Raw genomic sequence first — 10,214 nt, forward strand, 5'->3', positions numbered from 1 at the left:
GCTAGACAGCGATCTAATCTCCGAAATGACGATGTCAGAAGTTTGCTGATTTTATAAAGCTGCTCACAACATCAACAGATGCGGAATGAAGCTAAAATCAAAATAAAATTAAATCAGTTTCATCGTCCTTAACAGCAATTCAAATTTGCATTTATAACTAGCTGCTGATACAGCAATAACAAGCCACACAAACGATTAGCATGTATTACCGCTGTACTACCGCTGTGTGCGGCACTCATCCGAAGGCACGCTCACTGTTGTTTTTTATTGGTCAATATCTTGTGGACCTGCCTAATCTCACCAACCAACGTGTACTCGTGTTGCTGCCTCTAGAGGTCAATTATGGTATAGTAGTACGGGGTTAATCGAATGCGCCGGAAGCACAATCAATTCACAATGAGAAAAAAAGAAAACAAATAAAAGTAACGCTTAATGTAGACAGTTTGAAAAGTGGTGGAGTAAAAAGTAAAGATATCTGCTGTAAAATGTAGTGAAGTAAAAGTACCTCGTCATATTTGTCCTCAAGTAAAGTACAGATACACAAACATGTACTTAAGTACAGTAACGAAGTACTTTGACTTCGTTACCTTCTACACCGTCATTAACCAAAAAGAATGAAACAATCCTCCCGGCCTTGCAATATATCATTTTCATGACATTGGAGGGCAAGTTCAGACTTGCCTGTAGACTATAAAACAGGACAGAAAACATGGCGTGAAAGACTGCAAGGTAACGTTTGTCTGTCCACCTGCTGCAGTAAAGCCGTGCCGGGGTGCTTTAAGAGCACCCTTCGACCCCCGCCTGACAGCGCAATGATGGTCCGGTAATTGCCGTTGTGCCGCTTTCAGTGAGGGGAAGAAAAAAAAGTCAGTCTCAAAGCAGCCAAAGTACTTTTCTGGATGCAAGCAGTAGAACTGTTGAAACCCCCCATACACTCCTCACACCGTACAATTATTTGACTGTATACAGTAAGATCACCCCCTCCTCCCAATTTTGTTTTGTACATGTCAAATTTGCGCCATGACTGTTTTTCCTGTTTTGTTTTATTTGCTGCACATGTGTTCTGTTGTTGTACACACTAATATGATGAATTGAAAACAAATTAATTTAATCCATTGAATTGACAAGTATAGTGGTATGAAAAAGTATCTCAACCTTTTGGAATTTCTCACATTTCCGCATAAATTCACCATCAAATGTTATCTGATCTTTGTCAAAATCACACAGATGTAAAAACAGTGTCTGCTTTAACTAAAACTACCCAAACATTTGTAGGTTTTCATATTTTAATGAGGATAGCATCCAAACAATGACAGAAGGGGGGAAACTTAAGTAAATGAACACTCTGCCTAAGGAGACTGAAAGAGTAATTGAAACCAATTTTTACCAAACATTTTAAGTCAGGTGTGTGCCAAATCACTGATGAGTGTTTTAAAGCAGCCCTTCTAACTATAAAACACACACCTGGTAAGAAATGTGTTGATTAGAAGCATTGGCTGATGACGCCAAGAATACCGAAAGAGGTAAAAAACAACCCTAGCGTGTCTGACACAAAAATCAGAAATCACCGGCAAAGTCCAATATCTCTGTGCACACATAAACTATATGTAAAACAACAGCCAATAATGGTGTTCATGGGCGGACTCCACGGAGGAAGCCACTGCTGTCTAAAAAAAAAAAATATTGCTGGTTTAATGTTCACAAAAGGGCACTTGGACACTTCACAGAAAGTTTGGCAAAATATTTTGTGGACTGATGAAACCAAAGTTTAATTTTTTGGGAGTAACACACAACGTCATGTGTGGAGGAAAAATGGAACAGTTCACCAAAATCAACACCTTATCCCCACCGTGAAGCATGGTGGTGCGAGCATCATGATTTGAGGCTGTTTTGCTACCTCAGGGACTGGACCACTTGCAATCATTAATGGAAGAAAGAATTCAAAAGTATATCTGCTTTTCAGGAAAACCTGAGGTCGTCTGTCAGACGGTTGAAGCCAAAAAAAGGATGGATGCTGCAACAAGACAATGATCCAAAATACAGAAGTAAATCAACTCCAGAATGGTTTCAGAACAACAAAATATACATTCTGGAGTGGCCAAGTCAAAGTTCAGACTTGAACTCCATTGAGATGATGTGGTATGACCTAAAGACAGCGATTAATGCCAGACATCCCAGGAATCTGACTGACCTAGAGCAGTTATGTAGAGAAAAATGGGCCAAGATTAGTCTTGATCGATGTGCCAGACTAATCTGCAGCTACAGGAAGCGTCTGGTTGAAGGTATTGCTGCCAAAGGAGGGGTGGGGGGCGCACACAATATTAAATGTAAATGTGATGGTTCACTTACTTATTTTTCCCCCTTCTGTCATTGTTTGCATACTATCCTCATGAAAATATGATAACCTATACATGTTTGTGTGGTTTCAGTTAAAGCAGACAGTTTTTTCATCTGTGTGATTTTGACAAAGATAAGATCACATTTGATAGTGATTTTATGCCGAAATGTGAGAAATTCTAAAAGGTTCAGATTCTTTCTCATACCACTGAATGTTGATCATTGATTTCTTTTCTTTTCAAATTCAAATTGTCCAGATCTTTGGAATTTCAACCTCTTAACTGTAAGTCTCTTAGCAAAAGTACCCCTTTTTCTCGCAGTAGCAGTTAGCCTTTTTTCTTGTAGTAACTGTTCGACTTTTTTTCTTGTAGTAATCGAATGAGTTTTTTCTTGTACAATTACAATTAGAATAAAAGTCGTATTATTTCGTTGGGCTAATGTAGCTGAATAAATTGCTACTTACTATTCGTAGCGCTTTGCTTGTGTCAAAACCCACAATATTGAAAGAGTCTTGTGTTTTAAAATTAGTTTTACAAATAGGGGAAAGGAAGTCCTTCATATTTCTGCTCATCTACATCAAATCATTATCAAAAGGATGATTTATAGGCTACCAACACATAGTCTTAGCTCACAGCTACTGTATGTAGTAGCTTTACGACATAAGTGACGAAATAGCAAATTGGAATAATATTGTGCATCTCCTGAGTCTATATTTTAGAATCTGCTTCATAAAGAAATCATTTATCTTTTAGCTAATTTACATCATATTACAATCAATAGATCTAATAGATAGATAGATATAATCAGGGGTGGCGTGGCTCAGTGGTAGAGTAGTTGTCCCCCAACCCAGAGATTGGGGTTTCGATTCTCTGCCCTGATGAACTTGCCTAAGTATCCTTGAGCAACATACGGAACCCCACATTGCTCCTGGTGCTGCGTCACCAATAGGTAGATGGTGACAAGCTTTTTACGAATCCGATTCCATTATCGATATTGCTTAACGATTCGATTCTTTATCTATTCTCTTATCGATTCTAATTTGGGGAAAAAGAAGAACAAACGTTTTGATTGGCATCGAGTTTGTTTAATCAGAAGTCACAACCTTACAAACTCACAACGAGGTCAAAAGAAACCCAAAGCCTCAATGTTAAATGTGGCAATAAGTGGCAAATGCACAAGAATGTGTAACATTTTACTGAAACATTTTCTAATAGAAATAAAAAAATATTGGCATACAGTGCTGCTCGAAAGTTTGTGAACCCCACAGCGATGGTCAGATTTTTTGTAAAAAAAACTAAAATAACCTTATTAAATGTTAAGTTATACCCAAATCCACAATACTGACATTCCAAATAATGGACTGAAACAAAAGAAATAGTTATATTGTCATTCTTTATTTAACAAAAGTGGTTGATTTAAGAAAAACTCAGATACCATGTGTGCAAAAGTATGTGAACCCCTTCAGTTAATGGGATATTGCGCCTCCTTTTGCAGAGATTACCTCAACCAAACGGTTTCTGTAGTGACTAATCAGCCTCTCACATCTACTTTGGGGGATTTTTGCCCATTCTTCCTTGCAGAACGCAGTCAGTTGAGAGAGGTTTGATGGGCGTCTGGCATGAACTGCTCGCTTCAGGTCCCGCCACAGCATTTCAATGGGATTTAGGTCAGGACTTTGACTGGGCCAGTCCAGAACACGAATCTTCTTCTTTTTCAGCCATTCCTTGGTTGTATTGCTGGAATGCTTTGGATCATTATCATGTTGCATGATCCACCTTCTGCCAAGCTTTAACTTCAAAACAGATGGCGTCAGGTTATGTTCTAGGATTTGACAATATTCCTCAGAATTCATGATTCCCTGGACTATGTGGAGTTGTCCAGGTCCTGAGGATGAAAAGCAAGCCCAGATCTTGACATTCCCACCTCCATGCTTCACTGTTGGGAGAAGGTTCTTTTGGTGGTATGCAGTGTTAACTTTTCGCCAGACATGGCGGTTTTGGTTGTGACCAAACAGTTCAATTTTGCACCTACATCAGTTGATGAAAACTCTTTTTAATTTAGTCTCGACAACACAACTGTTAAAAAAACAAAAAAAAAACTACTGAATTGATTGATTAGGAAATCAGGTTGAAATAATAGAAAATTCCAAAATGTTGAGGGGGTTCACAAACTTTTGAGCAGCACTGTATATTGGCATATAGGTCGTTGTTCTGCCTTTGCCAATATGTTTTAAAGCAGGGGTCCCCAAACTTTTTCCTGTGAAGGCCACATAACTTTTCTCCTCTCTGATGAGGGGCCGGGGTCAGTTTGTAACAGAAAAAGTGTGACCATTGCAGGGGTGCCTAAATGTAAAAAAATATTGTTTTCAGAAAGCTACAATCAAATAACCCTTTCTGGATTCTTCACGGAACAAAAGTAAATAAAATAAAATAAAAATAATAATATAATATAATAATAATAATGAATAATAATAACACTATTAATTAAATAGATAATAACCAAATAACCCTCTCTGAGTTCTTCACAGAAAAAGGCCAGGAAATAAATAACACTATTGAGAAAAAAAAAAAAAAAAAAATCAAAATGCTCTCTGGTATTGTTCAGGGGGCCGGACCAAATGTGGAGGTGGCCCGCGGGCCCTGGTTTGGGGAAATAATACACTTTATCAGTTCAAGTGTATTATATTGAAATGCATGCCTTTTAGTTTTTATGGTGCTTTCACGCTCAAGTGGGGGCGCCCTTGCGCTTCCTCACGCGAAGAAGAACACCCTCATGTGAAGAAGAGCGCGTCTACACGCGAAGAAGAAATGCCGCATCCAGGTGAGTGAGCGAGTTAGAGAGAGGGGGAAACACTGCTACTAGCCTACGTTCTTTGTTAATGTTTGTAAAATATCTGCAGAGGCAGCGCCTGTATGTATCATCTTTTGTGTTGTTGTTGTGTTTTTCCACTCGCGATCAGACACTTAAATCCAGTTGTGTAGTGGTTTGAATGATGTGCAAATGCTAGTGAACTCATGCTAACCGTTTGTTTTATTATTGTATTAGCAGCTAATCATTGCTGATTTACGTTCATGCAAACCTGTTTGTAATTGGGGACGAAATTGATTTGTTTCATTTCTATTTTTAGTTTCACTCTTCAAGTGATGGTGTCATAACGACGGCTGAATTAAGTCAGCATATTATACCAACGTCTTCTGCATCGTTATTTAGGAGTTTAGCTAGCTGAATAGCCAGGACTGAGCCTTAGCGTCTCGGTGAGGACAGTGCAGTCGTATTCCCTCCCGATGCAATTATCTCCACCTTGCAATGACTGCAAGTCGCTTTGTTGTAATTTTTCCTCATGAAGTGAAGACACACTTTCGAGCGTTTGAACCTAAGTGCTGTCATTGTTATGTTTACGGCTGCAATGGTCGTGCTAAACCATCGTAACCTTTCATTTTCACCCTCTTTCCTGGTGAAGTGTAGCCAAACTTTGGAGCGAGTGGTTCTTGGCGCCATGCTAGTTTGATGCGTCTGGACAACAAGACACGTCACAACGCAATATGTGTCTTTAGGAATCGTTAAAGGGATCGTTAAGGCTTTTTCATTGTGATGTCAAGGCCTCAAAACACTGGGAGCCGGTTCGGAATTGGAATCGGATTTCGATTCCCATCCCTAGTTAAAATAATTTGAAATAGAAACCCCTCTTGATTTTTTTGTTTTTATACAATTTGTAAAATTAGTTTAACTAGTAGGTCGCCATTGTTGTTGACGTCACAGGGCGTTGACGTCAATGTGTTACACTGTCGGGCTTCCAGAGTATGACTCTAGCGACATAAACAGCTCATCTGTTCAACCCTGTCAATTTGGACCTGAGAAGAACATTGATGAGCATGACAGCACTGTCGATATTTCACAAAACGAGCAGCAAAAGTAAAATGAACAGGAAAGACGAGTTTGACAAAACCGGTGTTCTGCCAAAATGTGATACACTGGCAAAATGTCCTACAAGAGGCGAATTTGGCACCCAAAGTACTATCGTGTGCTTCCAGCTTGTTTTATTTAGATACATACAGACAAAACATACTAAAGATACCTAAAGAAAATACTTAAATGTAGTAATATCAAATAAGGGTGATTTAAATACGCTACGTGACTAATGTGATCAACAGATCAACAGTCTGCTTTAAAGCTACCGTAAGAAAACACAATTCTTAAAAGTATGAGAGGGAAACACATGCAAAAAGTATTTTGAGACAATAAAAAGGTAGCAAAAGACTCAATTAAAACAAAAATGGTAATTACTCAAACTTTTAACCGATGTGTGCATGTGTTGGACGTCTCGTCGCGTAGCAAAGAATTGCTGAACACCGGTAATGTTCGTCTAGTGACAGTGACAAACTACATCATCACCCTGAGCGTCCATTGCGCGAATAACATAACATGGCGCCCTCCGTAGGTCAAAACATGTACTAAATACTATACATTTTTAAATCAATGACAATATTTTATGTGTTTCTAATAACATTTTAGTTAAAGAGAACAATTGTGGCTTTTAAAATTTTTTAAAAATTTTAACGAAAAATATGTTGTTTTTTTTCATGTAAAAAGGTACTACTGATATGATTTAAAACTAAAATTATTAAATAAATATATTTTGGGCATTGTACATTTTTTAAACAACAAAATAACAATAATTGCTGTCAAAACCTGTGAGCTGAAAAATAATTGGTTAACTGGAAAAACAGTGGTACCTTGACATACGATCACTTCAACACGCAATCTTTTCGATATCCGACGTAAAATTTGTTTGTACATCCGATGACCTGCTCGAAAGACAACGATTTATGTCTCTCTCTCCTTCTTTTCTTCTGTTGCCCCATTACCCCTTCCTGTTCGTTGTTTTCAGACTTCCATTCTCCGTGTCAAACAGTTGAACGGGACAGGCTTAAAAAAAAAAAAAAAAAAAAAGAATACATTATAATTCCATGAACTTGTTCCACAGCCTGAAAACCTACACTAAATCCTTAATAAATACTGCTGGTACTATTACAAATGGCAATTATACATAGCAAAACAAATAAACTATAAATAAAATCAGAATAATGATATAATAATAATTCCTGTAGTAATATAATGAAATGGGTTCTAATGTGGCGGACGTGTTTTGGGTGCTGTACCTGAACACACTGCGTGGCTGACGCAACAGAGTAAGAAAGGTGCAGCTCACAATTTATGTTCTCTTTTAACGTTCTGCTGTTGCTTTCGTAAACTTCGGCAGACTGTAGGCGTATTGTGTTGCACAAGTTCCGAAATAAATGATTGAAAACCTGACGAAGCTGGCGAGCTCTTTGGCGGTGGTACGACAGCAATAATTGTCACCTTAACTTATAAAGACTGGCGAACGGAGGTCGTCGGAGTATTGTCGAACCAGTTCACAGATGTGCACACCACACTCATATTTTTCAATCATTTCCACCTTTTTTTCGCCACCTGCGCTAACCTTCTTGGAATCCGTGTTGCTTTTTCTCAGAAGGAAATCCGCCGTGCGTCCGTCTTGCGGCAAAACAAGGAAACTGTGACAGATGTCACTAAATGTCATCCGGCAAATTATATCACCAACTCTATGTCCAGCTCAGATCTTTTACATGCAGTCAAAAGTGAGATAATTTGACATCTCTCATAAGCATTCATTAATGCTCATGGCAGTGTCATGACATAATTATGATGGTCTTATGACAGTCTTATAGCGCCACAGTCAAATAAAGTAGCTATGTAGCAATTAATGAAACAACTGGAACAGTAACTGACGAAATTATTAGCACAGAACATTAATTTTGAATGTTATTTACATCTGTAGAGCTGCAATGCATGCTAGGAGGCATGTTGAATGACAACAGTGTTGACAGCAGGTGGCAGCAGAGGTACCCTGTCTCCCCCATGTGGGAAGTGATGGCGAAATGACGCTTCTTGAATTAATGAAGCTTTGCAGCCAATTGGTTCAAGCTTTGCAGCCAATTGGTTCAAAGCTTCATAATGATCCATTTGGTTTTATGACAGTCTTATGATGCCACTGTCAAAAAAAGGGTTTCCGGTTAATATCTTATCATTTAAATATCCCATAATACAGTGAGCACAACTGCGGCTTATAGTCCAGTGCAGCTTATCTATGAACAAATGCCTTTTTTGTGTCAAATTTGGTGGGTAGCGGCTTATAGTCAGGTGCGCCTTATAGTCCAGAAAGTAGGGTAATTGAATTGAACTCATTTTTTCATTAAAAAAATAACAAACAAAACATAGGTCACACTTTTTACATATTTACATTTTTTTTTATTTAACCTATATGAGATTTTAATGGTATACATACTTTAATTTTCAAATGTTGTGAGATAAAAAGCCTTTTTTGACACGAACCAGGGAACAAATGAAGCGAAATGAGCAAATTCCTAGAAAGGAAGAATCCTTGTCTTTCTGTGAAGTCTGGGAGGTTGGACGAACGGAGGGTTTAAGCAAAGCAAAGGCATGGAACATTCCGGGTCCGGTTCCCGTTGCAGCTTGAGGGTCACTGAAATACAGGCAGAAAAAAGCAGAGGCACAGGCAGGGTATGGGCTAGAGGCAGAGGTCCAAGAGGTCAAAAACATGTATCAAGGTCCGGGAAGGCAAGATGACAGGAAAACGTTTGCAACCACAAATTTCCACTCAATCCGCGTGCGCTGCGTTGCACTGCGCTAAGCTGCGTTCTGAACGATGGAACGAAGCGATATCTTCCCAGTTTGAAGAGTCAGCATAAAAAGTAGGAGAAAATCGCTCGTCAACCAAGATAAAAAATATAATTATGCCATGAGCATACAAATAAAGCTCAAAATATATACTTCTAAAAAAATATAAAGGGAACATGAACATAACACGTTGTAGATCTGAATGAATTAAATATTTTTATTAAACACTTTGTTCTTTCCATAGTTGAACGCGCTGACAACAAAGTCAGACAAAAATTATCCAAGAAAATGAAATGTATCAACCCATGAAGGTGCGGATTTGGATTTATACTCAAAATATAAGTGGAAAAACACACTACAGGTTGATCCAACTTTGATGTAATGTCCTTTAAACAAGTCAAAATGAGGCTTAGTAGTGTGTTTGGCCTCTGCATGCTTGTATGACCTCCCTGCAACGCCTGGGCATGCTCCTGATGAGGTGGCGGATGTTCTCCTGAGGGATTTCCACCCAGATCTGGACCAGCACATGACTGAGTACCTGGACAGTCTGAGGACCAACCTGTCGTCCTGTAGGAAATTCCAGGAACAGGTAGTCCAGGAGAGCTGGACAGGGCCTTAAACCCTCAGCAGGATCTGTATCCACTCCTTTGTTCAAGGAGGAGTAGGATGAACACTGCCAGAGCCCTACAAAATGGCCTCCAGCAGGCCACTGGTGTGAATGTGTCTGACCAAACAATCAGAAATGGGCTTCATGAGGATGGTCTGAGGGCCAGAGATCCTGGAGAGAGCCCTGTGCTCACTGCAAATCACCATGAGCTTAAGAGGCATTCGTCATAGACCACCAGAATTTGCAACTATGCCTCTGTGCTCTGCACCGATGAAAGCAGGTTCAACCTGAGCACATGCAACAGACGTGAAAGGGTCCAGAGATCCTATGGAGAATGTTATGCTGCCTGCAACATCATTCGGCATGACCGGTGTGGTGGTGGGTCAGAGATGGTCAGGGGAGGTATATCCCTGAAAAGACACACAGACCTCTACAGGTTAGATGATGGTATCCTGGCTGCTATTAGGTATCGGGATGAAATCCTTGGACTCATTGTTATAAGCTATGTTTGTGCAGTGGGACCTGGGTTCCTCCTGGTCCACGACAATGCCCAACTTCATGTGGCTGTAGT

Source organism: Corythoichthys intestinalis, chromosome 3 (assembly GCF_030265065.1).
Source record: "Corythoichthys intestinalis isolate RoL2023-P3 chromosome 3, ASM3026506v1, whole genome shotgun sequence".
NCBI lineage: Eukaryota > Metazoa > Chordata > Actinopteri > Syngnathiformes > Syngnathidae > Corythoichthys > Corythoichthys intestinalis.